The sequence below is a fragment of the Peromyscus californicus genome, unplaced genomic scaffold (assembly GCF_007827085.1).
Source record: "Peromyscus californicus insignis strain IS unplaced genomic scaffold, ASM782708v3 Scaffold_22__1_contigs__length_63687245, whole genome shotgun sequence".
In the NCBI taxonomy this organism is placed as follows: domain Eukaryota; kingdom Metazoa; phylum Chordata; class Mammalia; order Rodentia; family Cricetidae; genus Peromyscus; species Peromyscus californicus.
In genome coordinates this window covers 48663706-48686366 of record NW_026294525.1, presented here as the reverse complement: position 1 = coordinate 48686366, position 22661 = coordinate 48663706, and positions in this window count along the sequence as shown.

Genomic DNA, 22661 nt, shown 5'->3' with positions numbered 1-22661 from the left:
TGTATGTACATGAGGACATATAGTGGTATTTGCTCTGCCCAAGACCCTGGGCTATCTAGCCTGAAAAAGGTGGTGCTTCTTGTCTGGTACATGACTTCTTGACTTTTTGCCTGCTTATGTGACCCCTTAAAAGGAAAGAGGGAGGGGTCACGCTGCTCTTCTTGGTGTAATCGGACCAGGTGCGTTCTCTCCTGGGCAGAAAATGAGGAAGACTTCATCTGTTTACTCAGTTCTGTATTCATGAGTGTATTTCCCCAATTTATATCTTAATAAATCCCAATTACCCATTAATCAGACTCCAGTGGATTGATCCTAACAAGGACGCATGTCATGACACATGTATGGAGGTCAGAGATAATCTTGTTGGGGTCAGTTCTCCCCTTCTGTCATGTGTTTTCTGAGGACTGGACTCAGGTCATCAGGCTTGGCAAGAGCCTTTACCCTCTGAGCCATCTTACCAGCCTTAAATATAAGTTTTTATCAATTAAAGATAAAAGTATTTCAAAATGAGGCATGTTTTTCCTTGACTAAGTTATTTTTGCCTTAAAAAAGTTTTATTTGTGTGTGTGTGTGTGTGTGTGTGTGTGTGTGTGTGTGTGTGTGCGCGCGTGTGTGTCCATGAGAGTGCTGATGTCTTAAGAGGCCAGAGGAGGGCACAGATCTTCTGGAACTGGAGTTACAGTGGTTGCGAGCCACCAGATATGGGTGCTGGGAACTGAACTCCATCATTGGCAAGAGCAGCAAGCACTCTTTTTTTTTTTTTTTTTTTTTTTTTGGTTTTGCGAGACAGGGTTTCTCTGTGTAGCTTTGTGCCTTTCCTGGAACTCACTTGGTAGCCCAGGCTGGCCTCGAACTCACAGAGATCCGCCTAGTTCTGCCTCTCGAGTGCTGGGATTAAAGGCGTACGCCACCACCGCCCGGTTTAGCACTCTTAATCACTGAGCCATCTAGCCAGCCCCCGTGGTTTTGGTTTTTGAGCTGGGCTCCTGTTATTAACCCAGGCTGACTTAGTGCTTTCTATGTAGTGCAGGCTGGCTTCAAGCTCCCAATCTTCCTCCCTTCTCCTCCCAAGTGCTAGGGTTACAGGCCTGCCTGCACCCTCCGCTTCCAACCCCTTGAGGGCATCTTGAGTTCCCTCCTCACCTGTCAGTTTCTTGAGAGAGGGAACTTGGCAGTAACCATAGCCATCACCAGTGGCTAATTACACTCCCAGCCTGCAGCCAGGCATCAGCAAACTGCTGTGGAGGAAAGGAAGAAGAAGGAGGGAAGAAAAAGAAAGGAAGGGAAGGAACAGAAGCTTTAGTTTATCAGAAGAGTTGAAAGCAGCAGAAAAGCAACCATGAGAGCTGTCTGCACACATCTTTCTTCCTGCAACATGCTGCATTCCCCTTTAAGGGGCTTTTTTGTCCTCCAACACATCTTTGGGTCTTCCAGCTGAACCTGAGAGCTTCACACAGTCACTTTGTATTGTGCTAAAAAGAGAATGCAGCGCCAAACGGTGCTGCCTGGATTCTTCCTCATGCTGGTTCAGCAAGGCCCATCACTGCACTGCCTACAGGGAGAAGCAGGCAGGTGTGTGTGTGTGTGTGTGTGTGTGTGTAGTTTAATATCTCAGAGAATTATCCTCATGAGACATAAGGAAGCCAGATAAATATTTGTAAAGAAATTAAAGCTTTTTAGATTAGGGATAAAAAGAAAGCCAAGCGAGGGCAAAGTCTTATTAGGAGTCGATACACGTGACGCCCATTACTGAAAATGGGGTCTTTTGTGGGCCATGCAAATGATTTTTGTCCTAATAACATTTTCATGATGCTAATTTAAACCATATTCTTAGAGCCTCAATTAAAAATAAATGCATTTCTTTGACTTTTACATTTTAAAGGGAAGCCCAATTTTAGGAATAGAATTTATGATTAATTACACTGCCCTTTCTGTACACTGATAATAAACCCGACGCTTTTTCAATGCCCACGAAAATAATCACAGCATTCAATTGTACAGTCCTTTCAAAGGAGCCTTCTTTCACAGCCTGTGTACTTCAACACCAGTTACACGCTGCCAAGCTGGCGGTGACGGCTTGTGACATTCATTAGGATCTCCTCTAAGATTAATACTTACTGTGTGGCTTTAGGAAAGAGTGCACCCCTTCTCAGTGCCGACTGTGCAGCACATGGCTGCTACTATGGGTGGGGACAAAGATGGGTGACTTCCTGTGTCTGCACGTTCCCCACATCCATCATCCTTTACCGAGGACAGGCACAGGCAACCTCCCAGAGCATGTTGGAATCCCAGGATCTGCCCGGGCTGGGGCCTTTTCTTCCCTTTTGTGTATACCAGACATCAGGTACCAGGGTTTATAGTTGTGTGTGTGTGTGTGTGTGTGTGTGTGTGTGTGCATGTGCACACATGTGTGTGGTATATGCATGTGGTATGTTCTCTCTGTGTGTGTAGGTGCACATGCATGTGATATGTGTGTATATGTGGAGTGTGTGTGTGTAATGTATGTGTATGGTATGTTCTATGTGTGTGTGCATACATGCATGTGGTATGTGTATATATGTGGTGTGTGTGTGTGTGTGTGTGTGTGTGTGTGTGTGTGTGTGTGTTTGATGAGGACACTTAACCAAGCCCAGACTGACCTAGGCTTTGGCTGAATTTTTAATGCAGTACCACTGACCACACACTCTGTGTCGTGTTGGCACATATCTAGTTCTATAGAACTAGTTAAGTTGGCAGGACTATAACTTTATATCCAGAGAACACAGTTGACCCTTTCCACTGCCCCACTCTCTAGAAACTACCTTCCTAGTCTTTGCTTTTATGAGTGACTTTTTTTTTTTTTTTTTAGAAACTGCATATAAGTGGAATTAAGTTTCTGGAAACCACACGAATGTGTGTTGACAGAGTAATGGATGATGACCATGTGGTAAACAGATGCAATGGACTCAGCCTTTAAAGAGAAGGAAATCCTACCATTTTCAACATCGTGGACAAACCAGGAGCACATCCCACCATGTAAAACAAGCTGGTCACAGAAGGACAAATACCACATAGTTCTACTGATATGAAGTTCCTAAAATAGTTAAACATGGTGAAATTTAAATGGTATTCTAGGTTATGGATATAGTTCATTGACAGGACACGTGCTTAGCATGTGCAAGGCCCTGACTCTGTTCCTAGCACCAAACCAAAAGAGGCATTTTAAATCAAGTTGTTCAGTGGCAGCCTATATATATAAAAGGTAAGAAACTGTATGTATGTGTCCAGCTTGAAGAACTGTCACAAAGTGAACATAGCTCCATGACTATGTAATAATAATTTACCAGGAAATAAAACCTTATCATCACCCAGAAATCCCCATCACGCCCATTCCCAGTCATTGATACATCTACAAAAGAAGATGACTCCTAACCTGCTCTGGACATCATGATGAATTTCCTTGTTTAGAATTTTGTGTGAAGTCAGTCTCATAACCAGCCCTCCTTGTGGCTGCTGCTAGTCTTTGGTTTTCCTACCCTATCCCTCCCGAGTTTTGTGTATCCCAGGCTGGCTTCAAATTCACTATGTAGCAGAAGGTGACCTTGAACTTCTCTGATTTTCCTACTTTCACTTCCCAAGTGCTGGGATTACAGGCAGGTGAGACCTGGCTTATGCAATGCTGGGATTGAACCCAGGACTTGGTGCATGCTAGGCAAGGACTCTTCCAATTATGCTACATCCACAACCCTTGATACACCTTTTCATTCTCTTTGCTTATATATTTTATCAATGTTGGTGGTTTCATACAGCCAGCCACTAACTAATACAAGAGAAAGCACAAAATGCAATTTGGATATGGTTTATCTTCGTAGGTATCAGGCAAGATTTAGTATAGACTACATTTTTGGGTACTTCTTTTTGAATCTACAAGTCATTGCTTTTAAGGTGTGTGGTGGTCAAGGGAGAGTTTGAACTGGGAAAAAAGCCTCATCTCCCCCTTTTCCTTTGTGCTTCAGGCTTTCATGTCTTGTGCAACCTAATTTCTCTTTCCAAGAATCTTTTAAAAATCACATATTCATTTTGTGAGAGCTACGTTAGCCCAGATAATATCAGCCATCAGTTCTAACTGGGTGTATCTTTCTGACATGTGCACTGTAAATCTTGTGAGATGAAGGATGCCATTACCATATTTTTACATCAGAGAACTCTCTCCACTCCTCTGTCAGCACAAACACCTTGCAGCTCTCTGGCACACAAAGTGACAGTCTCCAGATTAATCTGCATGTTAAACACTAGCATGAGAGGAGAAAAATCAGCTTTGAAAAAAGTTGTTCGGGATCTACAGCCTGAACTATGCATTCATATTTTATAATGAACCACAGTAATAATCTACAGTGAACTGAAGATCTCTGAAGTGGCTGTGTCTGTGTCAAATACCCTGCAGACTGTCACCTTGGCTGAGAGGAACGTTGTGACTGTGGAGAGATGGAAGGGTGAAGGACAGGAGCCAAAGCTGTCTTGGGCTGGTTTTTGTTGCTTTTGATAACCATCAACCTTTAACTACCCCAAAATCCACTCAACTTTTAGATTAACTCTCAAAATACACTGCTAAGTTTGGTGCATGTCTGAGGCCCCACAAACTTCAAAGCTAAGGCTGTGCCAAAGAAGAGGTCTGAATCCCGTAGATTTCCCTATATTGTGATAGCCACCTACTAAATAATCCCACCTGAGGCTCTCTCGGAAGCAAGTTAATAGCATCAGAATTAGTTTGTGCATTAAATATAGTGTGAGAGGAGAGATCTTTTCTATGAATAAAAAAGTTCATATAGCCTTTCCCATGATGGGATATGTCATTCAGGGCACCTTAGATCTGTTGCATGATATTTGTTTATACTGTATGAAGATGTGCCATTGAGATTGGCTTAATAAAGAGCTGAATGGCTGATAGCGAGGCAGGAGAGAATAAGTGGAACTTCCGGGGAAAGAGAGAAACTTTGGAAGAGTCTAGGTACATAAGATGCCAGCAAGACAAGGAGGGAGTCAGACATATAGAATGGAGGAGAGGTAAAAAAGCCACTTGGCAGAATGTAGATTGATAGAAATAGGTTAATTTAAGTTATAGGAACTAGTTGGGAACAAGCCTAAAGGCCAAGCTTTCATAAATAATAATAAGTCTCTATGTCTTTATTTTGGAGCTGGCATTCCCAAAGTAAGTCCAACAAGAAAGACCAACTACATAGATCTGCAGTCCTGGGTCATGGTCATTCATATTCAGGCCAGAATAAAGTATGCTCTTAAAGAGTGTTGGTGTGTGTACGTCAACACTGGGAAGTCTTAGGTTTTAGATGACTGGAAATACAATCAATGTATATTAAAGGCTCTGATTTTCCTCATACTGTAATGGGATCAGCTCTTTCCCATACCATATATGTCTTTCTTGAAGAAGCATTAGTGAAATAAACATGACAGCGTCCTCTACACTTCTGGACTCTCACTGTGTAGCCCAGGATACCCTGGAATTTGTTACAATCCTCCTGCCTCAGACTCCCATGTGCTAAGATTACACAGTGAGCCACTATGCCTGGCTTTCTCCCAGCATTTTGATAGCCATCTGCCTTACTTAACTCCACCTTTCAGACTGCTTCGTTGACTTGGTAAAACATAAATCGAATTAGGGTATTTTTCATGCCAACCTTTCCTTGATATTACCATCCTCCTTCTCTGGCCCTTTAATTCCTCTTTTGCCTATATTGCCCAGCTCTTTGTTCTTAATATTAACTATATGTACATATCTGTGGCCCACTGTAGAGGCCAGAGGACAACTTTCAGGAGTCAGTTCTTGGTCCTGTGGATCTAACTAAGGTCATCAGGCTTGGAGACCCTTGTCTCTTTACTCTTGCATTTTATGATGACCCCAGTGCCCCCAACTCTCCCCTGGTTATCCCTTACTCCTCCAGTCTGCTTGTTAGCTTAGCAGAATCTCTGCTGTTGGGTCTTCCTAGATTTGTTCATTTGGCTTCCTTGCTAAGAAAGTCATCTTATACATTCTCCCCAGGACAAACACTTTTCTTCTTTGCCATTAGCTTTAAGAATCTATCTTTTGCCGGGCGATGGTGGCGCACGCCTTTAATCCCAGCACTCGGGAGGCAGAGGCAGGAGGATCTCTGTGAGTTCGAGGCCAGCCTGGTCTACAAAGTGAGTTCCAGGAAAGGCGCAAAACTACAGAGAAACCCTGTCTCAAAAAAAAACCAAAAAAAAAAAAAAAAAAAGAATCCATCTTTTTGGTGGAGGTTTCTCAACAGTAGGATTTTAGCATCCATAACATGCAGTTAGATTCTGGCCTCAAGAGTGACACTAATCTTTGGCCCAGACTGCATCTTTTTTACTCTCATAATTGTCAAATCAATAACAATAAGACTGAGTTCTGGTCGAACAGCCTTGACTTGTATTCTTGGCCAAGAACAGGAGAAGCAAGAAGAAGAGAAAAGTGATCACAGATTAGTGTGTAAACCCTGAAGGTCAGGAGGGCTTGATATAGGAACAGAGAGTAAAAGAGGCAGCTGAGGGAGGTCCATTCCCATATTTTCTGGGCATTTTAGTGTAGTCTCTTTGCTCCTTTTGTTCTTTAAAAACTTCAGAGCAACTGTTAACTGATAGCCTATGGGATGCATCGCTCAACGTTCAGATGGGATCACAGTAACAGTAGAGAAGGTCTGGCTGGCAATTCGGTAGCCATTTTAGCTCCACCGATCTTGTCCTGAGAGATAAACAAGATTAGGCAGGGTATAAGTTCATGGATGTCGGCAGCAGAGGTGAGAGCAGGGTAACAAGATGGCCTCAGTTTCTGATTTTGGTTCTTGACATTCATTAGCATCACTGAACCTGGGATTTGTCAGCCACCCACATGCCCTTAGACTTCTTCTTTGAGATGGCTTTGCTGGGATTTTCTCTTTCTTACTCTAGAGGACTATCCAGTCTCCTTTCTTGTTCATAACTGTGTTCTCCACACCCTACCACTCCATCCAGACTTCTTCAAATGTGTAACCACACTTGTTCTCATGCATTTTTCTAAGAGATTGTGAGTTGAGGGTTCATAAAATATAGACCTTTTTTAGATCTTAGCACAGAACTCTGAAGAAGGCAAACATATAATCCTTCCTCAGTGAATAACTTTGGTACTGAGATAACCAAGCTGGGGGCTGAGAAATGCTTCAGTAGTTAAGAGTACTTGTTGCTCTGTCATGAGGACCAGAGTTCATATCCCAGCACTCATGGCAGCAGCTCACAAATGTCTATAACTCAGTCCCAAGAAACATGGACTTCAAAGGTACCCATGTGCATGTACAGATACATGCACTCCCACACACAGATAGTAAAAACTAAAATGTCTTTTAAAAAAACTCAAATTATCTAGCATGATTATATGTGAGTTAAAAATTGATCAGATGAATATATACGAAGAAAGTTTCTTTATTATCTATTAATTACTGTGTCTTAATATATTCATTTAGGGACTTTCTTGGTTGCATTACTTCTGACTCATATGCCAAAGAATCAAGCTAAGAAAATCACTACATTCTAGGCCCTGAACGTATACTGGAAAAAAATTAATTTGCCAACAATACAAAGAGAACTTGATACCATTGTTATTTTATACCAACATTCATTAAATACTAACAGTAGGATGTTATATATTTAGTACCCCCAAAATAAAACATTAATAAGGTACATGCGATGGTTGGTATTGATCGTCGATGATACTTATGAGTGTATCTTTGTGGACATTTCCACAGAAGGTTAAATAAAGGAGATAGACTCATCCTCAAAGCTGGTAGCCACTTCCAATGGGTAGCCCATATGTTAAAAAGTTGCAGGAGGGCCGGGCGGTGGTGGCGCACGCCTTTAATCCCAGCACTCGGGAGGCAGAGCCAGGCGGATCTCTGTGAGTTCGAGGCCAGCCTGGTCTCCAAAGCGAGTACCAGGAAAGGCGCAAAGCTACACAGAGAAACCCTGTCTCGAAAAAACAAAAAAAAAAAAAACAAACAAAACAAAACAAAAAAAAAAAGTTGCAGGAGGAAGCAGTGTGCTCCTGCCTGCCTTTGCTTCCTCTCCTGAGCTGGGATGTCTATCACCAGTTGCTACTGCTAGCCATCCTCCAGTGACAGTGGCTCCAGCTTCTTCTTCCAGCCTTGACTCAATACCAGGGTATGGTGATATTTTATTTGTATTAAAATGTTATTTGTATGTTAATAAATAAAGTTGCCCGGGGGTCAGAGATATTAGCAAGCCATAGGAAAGCAGGGCAGTGGTGGCATATGCTTGTAATCCCAGCACTTGGTAGGCAGAGCTAAGTAAGTCTCTGTGTGTTCAGGGATACAGCCAGTATTGGATACACATGCCTTTAATTTCAATACCAATCATAGAAAACCTGGAGGCCTATACAGACAGGCCATGACAAGGCGGTCATGTGGTTGGGTTTACAACCAATGAGAAGGCAGAACAGGAACTCTATATAAAGACTTTAACACAGGGGTAGCTCTGGTTCGGAGAGGTAGGACCACCGCAGGAGGAAGGGTAAGATTTTAGCTCTTAGCTCTGACCTCTTGACTTTCTTCTTTGCATTGGTTCTGTGTTTCTTATTTAATAAGAAGGTTGGTTACATCTACACCAGGGGCTCCCCATGCGTAACCCAGGCCTTCAGTATCAGATTGGGATTGCCAAGGCATTGAGCTTCATGGACTGAAGAGTTGCTGGGTTCTCTGCCTCCCCAACATGCAAGTGCCATTGTTGAACTGCCCACAGATTTGTAAGCCAATCTAACACACACACACACACACACACACACACACACACACACACACACACCCATTGGTTCTTGTCCTCTAGAACATTGCTCTGCCTAATACAACATAGTTTCTACCTTTGAGAAGCTACAGTGTCATATGGGAATCATTATTTTATAAGCACAAGGCAGGACTCTTTCCCCTCGAGCCCAGCCAAGTGCACTCACTCGTACTGCCTTGTTACCCACTCTTCCCTCTGCCACCAGCATTTCCTTTTTCCACCAGCCCCTTCTGAAGCAGTGCACTCAGCAGGCAGTGATGGCATTAAAATTGCCAGATGCACCACACTTTAGAGGCTTACTGGCTTTGAGATATTAGGATGCATCACAACACCTAGAAGGTTTTAAAACCAGATTGCTGGATCTCACTCCCTGGTCTTCTAATTCAGTCTTGTGTACTACCCAAAAGAATATTCCAGAAACATCTGTCAAGGCTCCCTTAGACTTGCATTGATAGTGGTATAGCAAGCTGGTTGAGGTTTGCATAGAGTAGTCAGATGGAAAGACAATGCAAAACACTTGCATTTGTAAGAACATGGTCCTTCGAAGCACTGGCAATCTGGCTGGTTAACTCTGTTGTAGAGAATTATCCTCCGTCCTGTGAGATGTTGGAGGGTATTTAACTCATTCCCAGCCTAACCATTGCTTACTGTCTGCAGTTCCATTCCCCCCTCTTTCCCCACTCCTCAAGTATTTATGAATACTGAATACTCTCCCTTGCAACCCTGGGTATAATTCCAAATACCCCTACCCATGTCCAAAATAACGTCTCCTTGAGACATACTGTACTCTGAGGCTGAATTAAAAGGAGTTTGTCTGGCAGAAGAAATTTCATGACAGGCTAGCATTCAGCTTGTCATGGCCATTGCTCATCCTGGTTGCGGGGGTGGGCACCACAAGGGGGACAGAAAGGTATGGACAACGTGCAGTTTGGGGTGGAAAGAAGCAACTGGAAAGATGCAGACAAGGCAGGTTTGAAGCCAGCTGAGCAGCTGTTGTTGTCAAAAAGATTAGCACCACCGTCCTTGTTTGGGTGACTGATGCTGTGATGCAGCACCATGGCCAAAAGCAAGTTGAGGAGGAAAGGGTTTATTTAGCTCATACTTCCATGGTATAGTCCACCACTGAAGGAAGTCAGGGCAGGAATTGAAGATGGGCAGGAACTCAGTCAGGGGAGGGGCCGGAGGCAGAGGACATGGGGTAGTGCTGCAAACTGGCTTGCTCTTCTGTGTTCTCAGAGAACTCATACATACTGCTTTCTGTGGCTTGCTCAGCCTGTATTTTTTTTATAGAACCCAGGACTATCACCCACAAGGGACTGAGCCCTCCCACATCAATCAACAATTAAGAAAATGCCCTACAGGCTTGCCTACAGCCAGCTCTTACGGAGGCATTTTCTCAATTGAGGTTTCCATCTCTCAAATGACTCTAACACATGTCAACTCGACATAAAACTAGCTAGCACAATCGACTCCTTGTTGACTCAACACACAAACATCACTGTTAAGGCATAACATTTCCTTTCTTGTTCATCCCCAAGACCACACGTTAGTGTCAACATTACATTATAAACATGCTAAATTTTAAAAGTCCCACAGTCTTTAAAAACTCAAACACTTAAAAGTTCAGTTTCTTTAAAATAGTCTCTTAAAATTAAATGTCTCTCAACTGAGCTCCTATAAAATAAAAAATAAGTTAAATGCTTTCTTACTTTAAGAGGGAAGAACCAGCCGGGCGGTGGTGGCGCACGCCTTTAATCCCAGCACTCGGGAGGCAGAGCCAGGTGGATCTCTGTGAGTTCGAGGCCAGCCTGGGCTACCAAGTGAGTTCCAGGAAAGGCACAAAGCTACACAGAGAAACTCTGTCTCGAAAAACCAAAAAAAAAAAAAAAAAGAGGGAAGAACCAGGGCACAATTACAATCAAATCAAAGCAAAAACCAACTCCAGCTGTAAATAACTCAGTATTCAATATCTGGGTTCTAGTCACAATCTTCTGGGCTCTTTTGAAGGACTTAGGTCACTTCTCTGGCTTTGCCCTCTGCAGCACACGTAGCTTTTCTTCTGGGTTCTAACTAGCTACATCCACCACTGATGGTGCACTTGGTGGTCATTCCATGGCACTGGCATCTCCAAAATGCTGGACTCTGTTGCTGAAACGAGGCTGCACATTCACCAATAGGTTCTCTTCAAGGACTCCAAGTCTGCCACACAGTGCCAAGCTTCATCTGCTCTCCATGACCCCTTCATGCCTTCAAAACCAGTGCTACCTGGGTGACTCTTACACATGACCAAGTTCAGCTGCTAGTACAAGGTACAATCTCGGCCACCTCTGAAACACAGCTTCTGTGCACGGACCCTGAGGAAACACTTCCCAGAAGACTTCATTCGATGATGTTGGTCTCTTAATCACAGCTGATTCTTTAGCTCCAGCTGACCAGCATCTATTACCCCAGCAAACTAAAGATTTTACTTCAGTGGTTCTGGTCTCTTGTTTATCACATCAGATTCTTCCAGTCCAGCTGACCAGAACCACAGATTTTTAGCCTCAAATAGACAATGGCCCTTATAGAGTTGTTTAAGGATTTCCCTCTGAAACTTCACATGCCAGGCCTCCATCATCTGCATTGTTCTCAACATTCTTATCATTCAAGCTCCCACAGAACAGCTCACCAAGGTCTGAACACTCAATGACTTTTCTAGCCCAAAAATCCAAAGTCTTTCTATAGTTCTTCCCAAAACAACATGGTCAGGTCTTTCATTGCAATACAGCACTCCTGGGTTACTATTGCTATGGTGAAACACCATGACCAAAGCAACTTGGGGAGGAAAGGGTTTATTTGGCTTACACTTCCATATCATAGTTCATCACTGAAGAAGGTCAGGGCAAGAACTAAAACAGGGTAGGAACATGGAGGTAGGAGTTGATGTAGAAGCCATGAAGGAGTCCTGCTTGCTAGCTTGTTATCCATGGCTGGCTGAGCCTGCTTTCTTGAAGAACCTAGGACCCCCAGCCTAGGGGTGGCCATATGCACAATGGACTGGGCCCTCCCCCATCAATCACAAATTAAGAAAATGCCCTACAGGCTTGCCTGCAGCCTAGTCGTATGGAGGCATTTTCTCAATCATGGTTCCCTCCTCTTAGGTGACTATAGCTCCTGTCAAGTTAACATAAAACTGCCCAGCACAACCCCTAAAGAAAAACCTCATGTTTTACAATAGAAAAGGTTTCTTGAGGGCAAAACCCCACTCTTGAAAATATCCATCTTGTAAAAATGTTTATTTGGCTGAAGAAAATGCCCCTGCTTGAGAACCCTCAACTTCTCTGTACTTTTGTATAAAAGTGTTTGATATGTGTGTTAGTCTTCCTTTTTTTTTTCACTGCTGTGACAAAACGCTTCAGAGAAATCAAGATAAAACAGGAAGTTTGTTTTGTTTCATGATTTCAGAACTTTCTGCTTGTGGCCATTTATCTCTGATGCTGTGGGATGAGAGAAGGCTCAACTCTCAAGGTCGAAATGCATGATGGAGCAAAGCTGTTTACTTCGAGGTGGCCAGGCGTGAGAAAGGCAGGGAGAGACAGAGACTCGGGATAAGATAAACATTGAAAGCGTGTCCCTGGTGGCCCACATCTACCAGCTAGGCTCCATCTATTCTATTCTGAGCTGAACGGCTTAATCTACTTACTGGTGAGATTGTCATTCTCATGACCCAGTCACTTTTCAATAGTTGGGTATTGGGCCTCCACACTTGAGTCTTTTGTTGGAATACTGTATTAGAAAATAATGTGGGCTTTGGGTTCACACTGCTATGTCTTCTAGAAAATGGATGGAGATGCTAGGTTGTATATCTGGGCTCTGGGGGTTGAAAATTTTAAGACAAACTTTCCAGAGAAGTTTAAATTCAGGTTGTAGTATGAAATACCCACTACTTTTCCCTGTTTTTTTAGAGACAAGGTCTTATGCAGCCCAGTCTGACCTCAAACTCCCTATAGAGCTAAAGCTGACTTTGAACTTAGAAAAACGTACTTATTATTATGATGGTGCGAGCATGTGAGTGTGACACTGTGCAGGCCATCCTGTGTATGTGAAGGACAACTTTTGATTCTTAAGTCCCACTTTGTCGAGGCCTACTCTCTCTTACTGTCCCTGCCATGTTATATACTCCAAGCTGGCTGGCCCATGAGCTTGTACATGATCCTCCTGTCTCTGGCCTTCATTCTGCTATAGGAGCACTAGGATTCCAGATGTATGCCACCACAACCTGCTATTTATGTGACCTATGGACATGGAATTCAGGTTGTCATGCTGTTTGGAAAGCAATTTTACCCACTGAACCATTTCAGGAGCCTGGACATCGCACTTCTGATTTTTCTACCTTCATGTCCTGGAGTTCCAAGATTACAGATTATACTGCCGTGCCTGGATGCTAAGCAAACCTTCTACCAAATAAGCTACATTCCCTACCCTAAATATTATAATTTTAAATGTTTTCAATTGAATAGAATTTTTCAAGAAGTATGTAGACCAAGTAAAATCTGTTTATCTTTCAGGGTGCATATATACCACAGCATGTATATGGAGGTTAGAGGAAAATTTACATGGGTCGGTTTTCTTCTTTCAGGATGGAAGTACTGGTGATCAAACTCAGGTTGTCAAGCTTGGCAGGAAGCACTTTACCTGTGGTGCCCTCTCCTGACACCCTGTTTTATTTTTTATTTGTGTGCATGTATATATGTGTTCATGTGGGTGTGCACATATGTGCATGTGTGTGGAGGTCATCCCATGTTGAGTGCATTCCTCAATCATTCTTCACACTATTATTATTATTATTGTTATTTGAGTTTTACAGACAGGATTTCTCTGTGTAGCCCCAGTATCGTGGAACTTGCTCTGTAGACCAGGTTGGGCTCTACATCAGCGATTCACCTGCCTCTGCCTCCCAAGTGCTATGATTAAAGGTGTGCATCACTATGTCCAGCTTTCTCCACTTTATATTTTGAGACAATGTCTCTCACTGAACCCAGAGCTCATTGACTCAACTAGACTAGACAGTGAGCTCTGAAAATTTGCCTGTCTCTGCTCCACACTACCATAGAACTGTGGTTATAGGCACACCCTGGGGTGCCATAGACCCAGACCCAAACTCTAACCCTCATGCTTTCACAGAGAGCACTTTCCTGACTGGACCATTTCCCCAAGTCCCCACTTTGATTTTGAGTCAGGGTGAATCATTAAGTAGTTCAAGCTGGCCTTGAACTCAGTCTGTAGTCCACACTGGTCTTCAGCTGGTAATCCTCTTGCCTCAGCTTCCTAAGTATCTGACGTTAGAGGTTTGATTTCATCAGCCCGATTATATTCCGAATAAAGTACAGACTGAAGCCTGACATTCAGGAAATGGCATCTTTTGTTAGCTGCCTTTCTTCCTTTGTTTTTGGTCACATCTGCTGTTGGAATTTATATTATATTCAAATGAGAAAAACCAGGAGAGCTGAGATCTCTAGACCTTTTACCACACTCTGTCCTTCCTCTGGGTGCCCCATTTATCTAGTCTTCAACATTGACAAATTCATTTCATGGCCTCATCCTTCATAATTTTTTCCTGGATCTCTCCAGAATGCTGTTATCCCTCTCCGTGTTACTCATTGTCCTCAGCATTCACTCTGTATGCGCTTCAGACCGCCTTGTTTTATTACACATTCTTTATGTGTGTAGGCTTTGTCTCAATAAATGTTTGAAGGTGGTGAAATATTTAGTGGCATATACTACTTCAGAGTCTAGAAAATAAAAGAGCACACCTATCAAGGGATGCACCATTTAAGAAATCATTTATGCCCTTGAATAATCCCATGACACCACAATGAAAAGCCAATACATCAAAAAGTTTGGTAAGTCAGTTGCCTGGGTGCATTCCTAAGACAGACGAAGCTGGGGGCTGAATCAGCTGCAAGTACTGTTCCTTGCTAAAGTTATATTTGTAGAATGAATCTACGACAAGAAATGGAAGACATTTATTTTTGTGTGGAAGCTTCTAGATAAGTTCTGTTGTCCACTTACATCTTCAGAAAAACATCACAGCTGAGAAATTGTCCCCATTTCCCAAGTTGTAGGATGGCTTGTATTTCCTCACTCATTATAGTTCTTAATATCATATTGTTTGTCATATCGGAACAGTTTAAAGACAACTTGTAATCTATTATTTATATTTAATAAGAATTCTGCTCAGTACATAATAGTTTTACATTTAGGGTACTGTCATCCTAACCTTCTGAGATTCCAGGGTGACAACCTCTTCCTCTCTGGCACGTTAGTGCTAACACGGAGTGTTCGAGGTGTCATTACCAGCATTTCCCAGACTCTGCCCTTTACTCCAATTCCCTGAGTATGAGATATTCTTGTGCTCTTTGTAGAAATCTAATTATGATGTTGACTTTTTCTTTTTGTGGGCCTCAGCTCTAATATCTTCAAATGACATTGCTTATTACCTCTGTGATTGAGAACAGTCATTTTTTTTTTTTTTTTTTTTTTTTTGCTGCCAGGCTAGCTCCCTGTAACGAGGGGCAACATTGTCTAGGAGTATTTCTGGCCGAGTTCCAAAAATAAAGCCTAATATCTTCTTCGGGACAGAATTTAAACCAGTCTACAATGCTTGAATCGAGACCATCCATGGTACTTTATCTTTGGTCTTCATTTCATTTTCTCAAGAATTTCTCCTCATTTCTTGCTTGGTTACTCCAATCAAGTCACCTAGGTGCTTAAGTGCTCTGCCAACAATTTGTCTGATCAGGACTTTTAAAAATGACGTGATACCACTTGTGATATCCAAGTCAAGGGATGTTGACGTGGCAGCCTTTCTCTTTCTCTTGTTTTGTGAGGACCCAGCTTTGTGAAGCACCTGGCTCCCGTTTCTTCTGCCCTCCTACACTGATATAATTCTGACCCCAAGAGAACAGTTTAAAATAAAATCAGACAGAACACACTGACAGCATCCAGATGGTTTATTTATTTCATTTTATGTTAAATGCTTTCTTTCTTCTTTTGTCTTTAGCCTAATGGTCCATCCCTGTACTGGAGTTAAGTGGCATCATCCCCACACTGGAGTTAAGTAGCATCATCCCTGTACTGGAGTTAAGTAGCATCATCCCTGTACTGGAGTTAAGTAGCATCATCCCCACACTGGAGTTAAGTAGCATCATCCCCATACTGGAATTAAGTAGCATATAATGCATCCACTCTTAGCACCCTCCAGCTGTTCTCCCTGTGTGCTTTGGGAAAATTTTCCATAGCAATTTCATTTTATCAATTTCTACCTTATTTAAACGGGTCCAAAATTTGTGAATTACTAGATAGCCTGAAACTTTCCAAACTTTAAAATTCACCTACCATTTATAGATTTTTTCCTTGTTTAATGTTTATAGCTTTTTGTCTTTGAAGACCTTTGAAGTTATTAAGAACACCTCCAGTAGAGTGTGCCACTCTACACTTTCAGCTACCTGACCTTAGCTTTCTACATTATTAGAAGAAACATTATTTAGTGTTCCACTTCTTTCCTTAACCATGAGTTTTCTCAATTTATTTGAACTAGTTTGCTTACGGTGGAAGAATGTCCTAACACTCTATGTCTTTTCTAAAATATGAAAATACAGGTGAGTGAGGTGGATCAGTAAGAAAAGAAAGACATTTGCCACCAAGCCTGATGAACTGGACTCACCTGGTGGAGGGAGAGCTGAGTTTTGTACATTGTTCTTTGGCTTTCACATTTGCCTTGAAGAACAGGGATGCTCATGTCCATGCAAACAAAATAAATAAATACACATAATAAAAATAAAATACGAGCCGGGCGGTGGTGGCGCACGCCTTTAATCCCAGCACTCGGGAGGCAGAGCCAGGCGGATCTCTGTGAGTTCGAGGCCAGCCTGGACTACCAAGTGAGTTCCAGGAAAGGCGCAAAGCTACACAGAGAAACCCTGTCTCGAAAAACCAAAAATAAATAAATAAATAAAATAAAATAAAATACGAAGATACATTAAACACATGGGCTTGGGACACAAACATTCTGATTTACAGATGAGTCTCATCAATTATTTCTTCCAGAATGGTTGCACCTTTCAGCTGTATGACTATGTCCCAGGTGAAGTTATGGGCAATCTGTCCCTAAAAAGATGAGCACACATGCTGATGATGTGAATAATCTCCACATAAACCACAGAAAATGTTAATGTATCACACAAGCCTCGAGGGTAGCTGTGAACTCCAGACTGTGCCAGACGCTGTGGATGTATAGAGATATGGTTTATACCAAGCCTGCATTGTGGTGGGAGGAGAAAGAATTTAATATGGATGTTTAAATGTTTAAACAACACAGAGAAGCACAGTGGAGAGAGAAGTTAATAATGTTAGCAAGAGATCAGTGTGAGGTCGCTGGGTTGGGATGGTCAGTGCTGTTACCGTGCAAGAGCAGACACATAGCAGTACTGAATGATGAAGAAGACACAGTGGCAGGATTGCAAAGGACCAGGGAGAGGGTCCAGTGGTTAGGGACATTAGTGAGAGTGCAGCCTGCAGCTGAGAAGGCAGAAGAATCGCCAGATCCTAGCAGAACTGCTGTAACTTAGAAACGGGCCCTCATTTGGAAAACTTTTCTTTTTAGGCAAAACCATTGAATGTGTTGGTCAGAAGCCTAAGGAATCAGGAATTATCCTCAAAATAATAGCCTAGAACAATTGGGCAAAGTATTAATCTCTTTGTACTACAGTTTACTATAAAGTGAGGAGCAGAAATGCCTATTGCATAGGCTTATCGTAATAGATTAATGCTTTGGGAGCAATGTTAGTTACACAAACACAGTTAACACCAGTGAGATGAATGCTGTCCTCAATGACGGTTACTGGCATTATTAGTAAGTAGATAAGAAAATTAGAAAGATGTTGAAGGCAGCCAATCATGTCTTCTCAGCAGTATGAGAAGGTTCCTTGAGTAACATTTCTAAGTTTACTTTTAAATTGCCAAATGTGTATTCATAAGCCTCTAAATTATCTATCTATCTATCTATCTATCTATCTATCTATCTATCTATCTATCTATCTATCTACCTATCTATCTACCTACCTACCTACCTACCTACCTGCCTACTTATTTATTACTGAAAATAGGTTCTTCTCTCATACAATACATCCTGACTACAGTCCCCCCTCCTCTACTCCTCCCAGCTCCCCCCTACCTCCCTGTCATCCAGATGCTTTCCTCCTCCATCTTCCTTCAGTAAAGAGCAGGCCTCTGAGAGACAACAACCAAATACGACAAAGCAAAGTATGGTAAGACAAGGCAAAAGCTCTCACAGTGAGGCTGGACAAGGCAACCCAACAGGAAGGAAAGAGTCCCAAGAGCAGGCAAAAGGGTCAATGACACATTAGCTCCCACAGTTAGGAGTCTCACAAAACCACCAAGCAAACAACCACAACATATATGCAGAAGACCTGGAATAGACCCATGCAGGCTCCGTGCTTGCTGTTCTAGTCTTTCTGAGCTCATATGCTCCACTCCTAGTTGAGTCAGTGGGCCATGCTCTCCTGATGTCCTCCATGTCCTCTGAGTCTTACAGTCTTTCCATCTCCTCTTCCACAGAGTCCCCAACCTCTGAGGGGAGGAACTCTATGGAGACCTCCAATTTAGATTCTCTCTCCACATAATGTCTTGTCTGTGGGTCTCTGCATCTGCTCCCATCTGCTGCCAGACAAAGCACTGACCCATGAATATGGTAGAATACCATTAAGAATCATTTCACTGATTTTTCTTTTTTGACCTGTCATGTATGGTTCTACTCTAGGTCTCTGGGCTGCCCAGTCTCCAGTTTCTGGCCATCCAGGCCGTATCAGGCATGGGCTCTCACTCATAGAGTTCACTTCAATTTAAAATGACATTGATTATCCAGTCTCACAAGTTCTGTGCCACCTTTACCCCAAGCACATCTTGAAGGCAGAACAGCTTGTAGGTCAAAGATTTTGTGGCTAGGTTGTCTTTTTTGGTAGGCTACATAGAGCTTTCTCTCACCAAAGAGACTAGAACATAGGATGAAGGCTCAATGCAGACACCAGCTGGCACTCCATGTTCAGTGGACTGTATGGATGTTGTTCTCAGCAATGGGGCCCTGCTGTCAGTTTTCGGAGAGTGACTCTCTGTCCTGGCATCAGCCTTTGGTAGGATTGCCATTTTTACTATGTTAATCATTCCAGTCCATGAGCAAGGGGAATCTTTCCATCTTCTGATATCTTCTTCAATTTCTTGTCATAAATGGTTTTTTTTTAAACAATATGACATTTTCTTTCTTTTTTTTTTTTATTTTTCGAGACAGAGTTTCTCTGTGTAGTTTTGGTGGCTGTCCTGGATCTCGCTCTGTAGACCAGGCTGGCCTTGAACTCACAGAGAGACACCTGGCTCTGTTTCTCAAGTGGTAGGATTAAAGGCATTCGCTGCCACCACCACCCAGCCATATGAGGTGTTTTTTTTTCTAGCTTGGTTAGAGTTATTTTATATTATTTGAGGCTATTGTGAAAGTTGTTTCCCTGATGTCTTTCTCAGTTCATTTGTCATTTGTGTATAGGAGGGCTACTGATTTTTTTGAGTTAATCTTGTGTCCAGCCACTTCACTATGGGTGTTTATCAGCTGTAGTAGTTCCCTGTTGAAATTTTTAGGGTCACTTGGATATATTATTATATCATCTGCAAATAATGATACTTTGACTTCTTCTTTTCCAATTTGTATCCCCTTGATCTCCTTCAATTGTCTTATTGTTTTAGTTAAAACTTCAAGTACTATATTGAATAGCTATGGGGAGAGTGAACAACCTTATCTTGTTCCCGATTTTAGTAGAGTTGTTTTGAGTATCTCTCCATTTAATGTGATGTTGTCTATAGGCTTGCGGTAATATTATGTTTAGGTATATCACTTGTATCCCTAATCTCATCAGGACTTTTATCATGAAAGGATGTTGGATTTTGTCAAAGGCATTTTATTCATCTAATGATATGATCATGTGATTTTCTCTTTCGGTTTGCTTGGTGGATTACACTGACCAATTTTCATGTGTTGAACCATCCCTGCATTTCTGGAGTGAAGCCTACTTGATCATGGTGGATGATCTTTTTGATGTCTTCTTGGATTCAATTTGCAAGTATTTTATTGAGTATTTTTGCATCTATGTTCATAGGGGAAATTGGTCTGTAATTCTTTTTCTTTGTTGAGTTTTTATGTGGATTGGGTGTCAGGATAACTGTAGCCTCATCAAATGAATTGGCCAATGTTCCTTCTGCTTCTTTTTTGTAGAATAGTTTGAGAAATATTGGCATTAACTCTTCTTTGAAAGTCTAGTAGAATTCTGCACTAAAACTGTCTGGCACTGGGCTCTAATTTTAGTAGTGGTTATTGGTCTATTTAAATTGTTTATCTGATCTTGATTTAACTTTGAAAAGTGGTACCCAGTGAGAAAACTATCCATTTCTTTTAGATTTTCCTATTTTGTGGGTTATAAGTTTAAGAGTAAAGTATGTCCTTATGATTATCTGAATTTCCTCAATGTCTCTTATGTCCTCCACTTTCGTTTCTGATTTTGTTAATTTGGATATGTTATCTCCATCTTTTAGTTAGTTTGGATAAAGGTTTGTCTATCTGGTTGATTTTCTCAAAGAACCAATTCTTTGTTTCCTTGATTCTTGGTATTATTCTATTTGTTTCTATTGTATTGGTTTGATTATTTCTTGCCATCTACTCCTTTTGGGTGTGCTTTCTTTTTGTTGTAGAGCTTTCAGGTATGCTGTTGAATTGCTAGTATAAGATCTCTCCAATTTTTTTTTTTTAATGTGGGCACTTAATGCTGTGAACTTTCCTCTTAGCACTGCTTTCATCATGTTTCATAAGTTTGGGGTATGATGTGTATTATTTTTCATCTAATTCTATGAAGCCTTTAATTTCATTCTTTATTTTTACCTTGATCAGTAGTCACTCAGTAGAGAGTTGTTCAGTTTCCATGAGCTTGTAAGCTTTCTGTTGTTTCTGATATCTAGGTGCAATCTGTGGTGCTCTGATGGGATGCATGGAGTTATTCCAATTTTCTTTTATGTTTTGAGACTTACTTTGTGTCTGAGTATGGGGTCAGTTTCATGAGGTGTTGAGAAGAATGTATATTTGTTTGTGTTTGGGTGAGAAGAATGTATATTCATTTGTGTTTGGGTCAAATGTTCTGTAGATATCTGCTAGGTACATTTGGTTTATAATGTCTGTTAGTGCCAGTATTTCTATTTAGTTTTTGTCTAAATAGGATGACCTGTCCATTGGTGAGAGTGGGGTATTGAAGTCTCCCACTATCAGTGTGTGAGGGTCAATATGTGATTTAAGCTACAGTAATATTTCTTTTACAAAAGTGGGTGCTCTTGTGTTTGGGGAATAGATGCCAAGAATTGAAGTGTCATCTTGGTGGATTTTTCCTTTAATGAGTATGAAATGTCCTTTCCCATGTCTTCTAATTAGTTTTGGTTTGAGTCTATTTTGTTAGATATTAAAATATACCAGCTTGCTTCTTAGGTCCATTTGCTTGGCATATTTTTTCCAATCTTTTACCTAAAGGTAATGTCTATCTTTGATGTTGAGATGCATTTTTTGGATGAAGCAGAAGGATGGATCCTGCTTTAGAATTCATTCTGTTATCCTGTGTCTTTTTATAGGGTAATTGAGACCATTGACACTGAGAGATATCAATGGCTAATGATTGTTAATTCCTATTGTTATTTTGTTGTTGTTGTTGTTGGTGGTGTGTTAGTGTTTGTGTGTGTGTGTGTGTGTGTGTGTGTGTGTGTGTGTGTGTGCACTTCCCTTCTTTTAGTTTTGCTGGTGTAAGATTATTTATTCCATGGGTACAATTAACATCCTTAGGTTGGAGTTTTCCTTTAGCATCTTCTGTAAGATTGGATTTATAGATAGATATTGTTTAAATTTGACATTATCATGGAATATCTTATTTTCTCCATCTATAGTGATTGAAAGTTTTGCTGGGTATAGTAGTCTGGAATGACATCTGTGATTGCTTAGAGTCTACAGCACATCTGCCCAGGCCCTTGTAGCTTTTATAGTCTCCACTGAAAGTCAGATGCAATTCTAATAGGTCTGCTTTATATGTTACATGGTCTTTTTCCTTTATAGCTTTTAATATTCTTTCTTCATTCTGTATGTTTAGTTTTTTGATTATTATGTGGCCAGGGGGACTTTCTTTTCTGGTCCAATCTATTTGGTGTTCTGTAAGCTTCTTGTGCCTTTATAGGCATCTCTTTCTTTAGGTTAGGAAATTTTTCTTCTATGATTTTGTTGAATATATTTTCTTGGCCTATGAGATGGGATTCTTCTTCCTCTATTCCTATTATTCTTAGGTTTGGTATTCTTACAGTATCTCACATTCCCTGGATGTTTTGTACCAGGAATCTTTTAGATTTAACATTTCCTTGACCAGTGTATCCATTTCTTCTATCATGACATAGTGATGTCAGCATAAGGCAACCTCGCCTGATCACATCCAAATAATATTTATTTATCTATCTATCTATCTATCTATCTATCTATTTATTTATTTATGAGAGACTTGCTGTGTAGCCCTATCTGGCCTCAAACTTATGACCATCCTCCTGCCTCAGTGTTCCTGTGATGAGAATATGGCTGTGTGCCGCCACACCTGGTTTATACCAAACTGTTTAAGCCTCTGGTTTTAGGATGAGCAAAAGGGATGTAAACAAGGTGTTCAGATAGTCTTGACTCAACTTGCTCTGTCACTGTGTATTTTTTCTCACTTCAGACTGCCTCT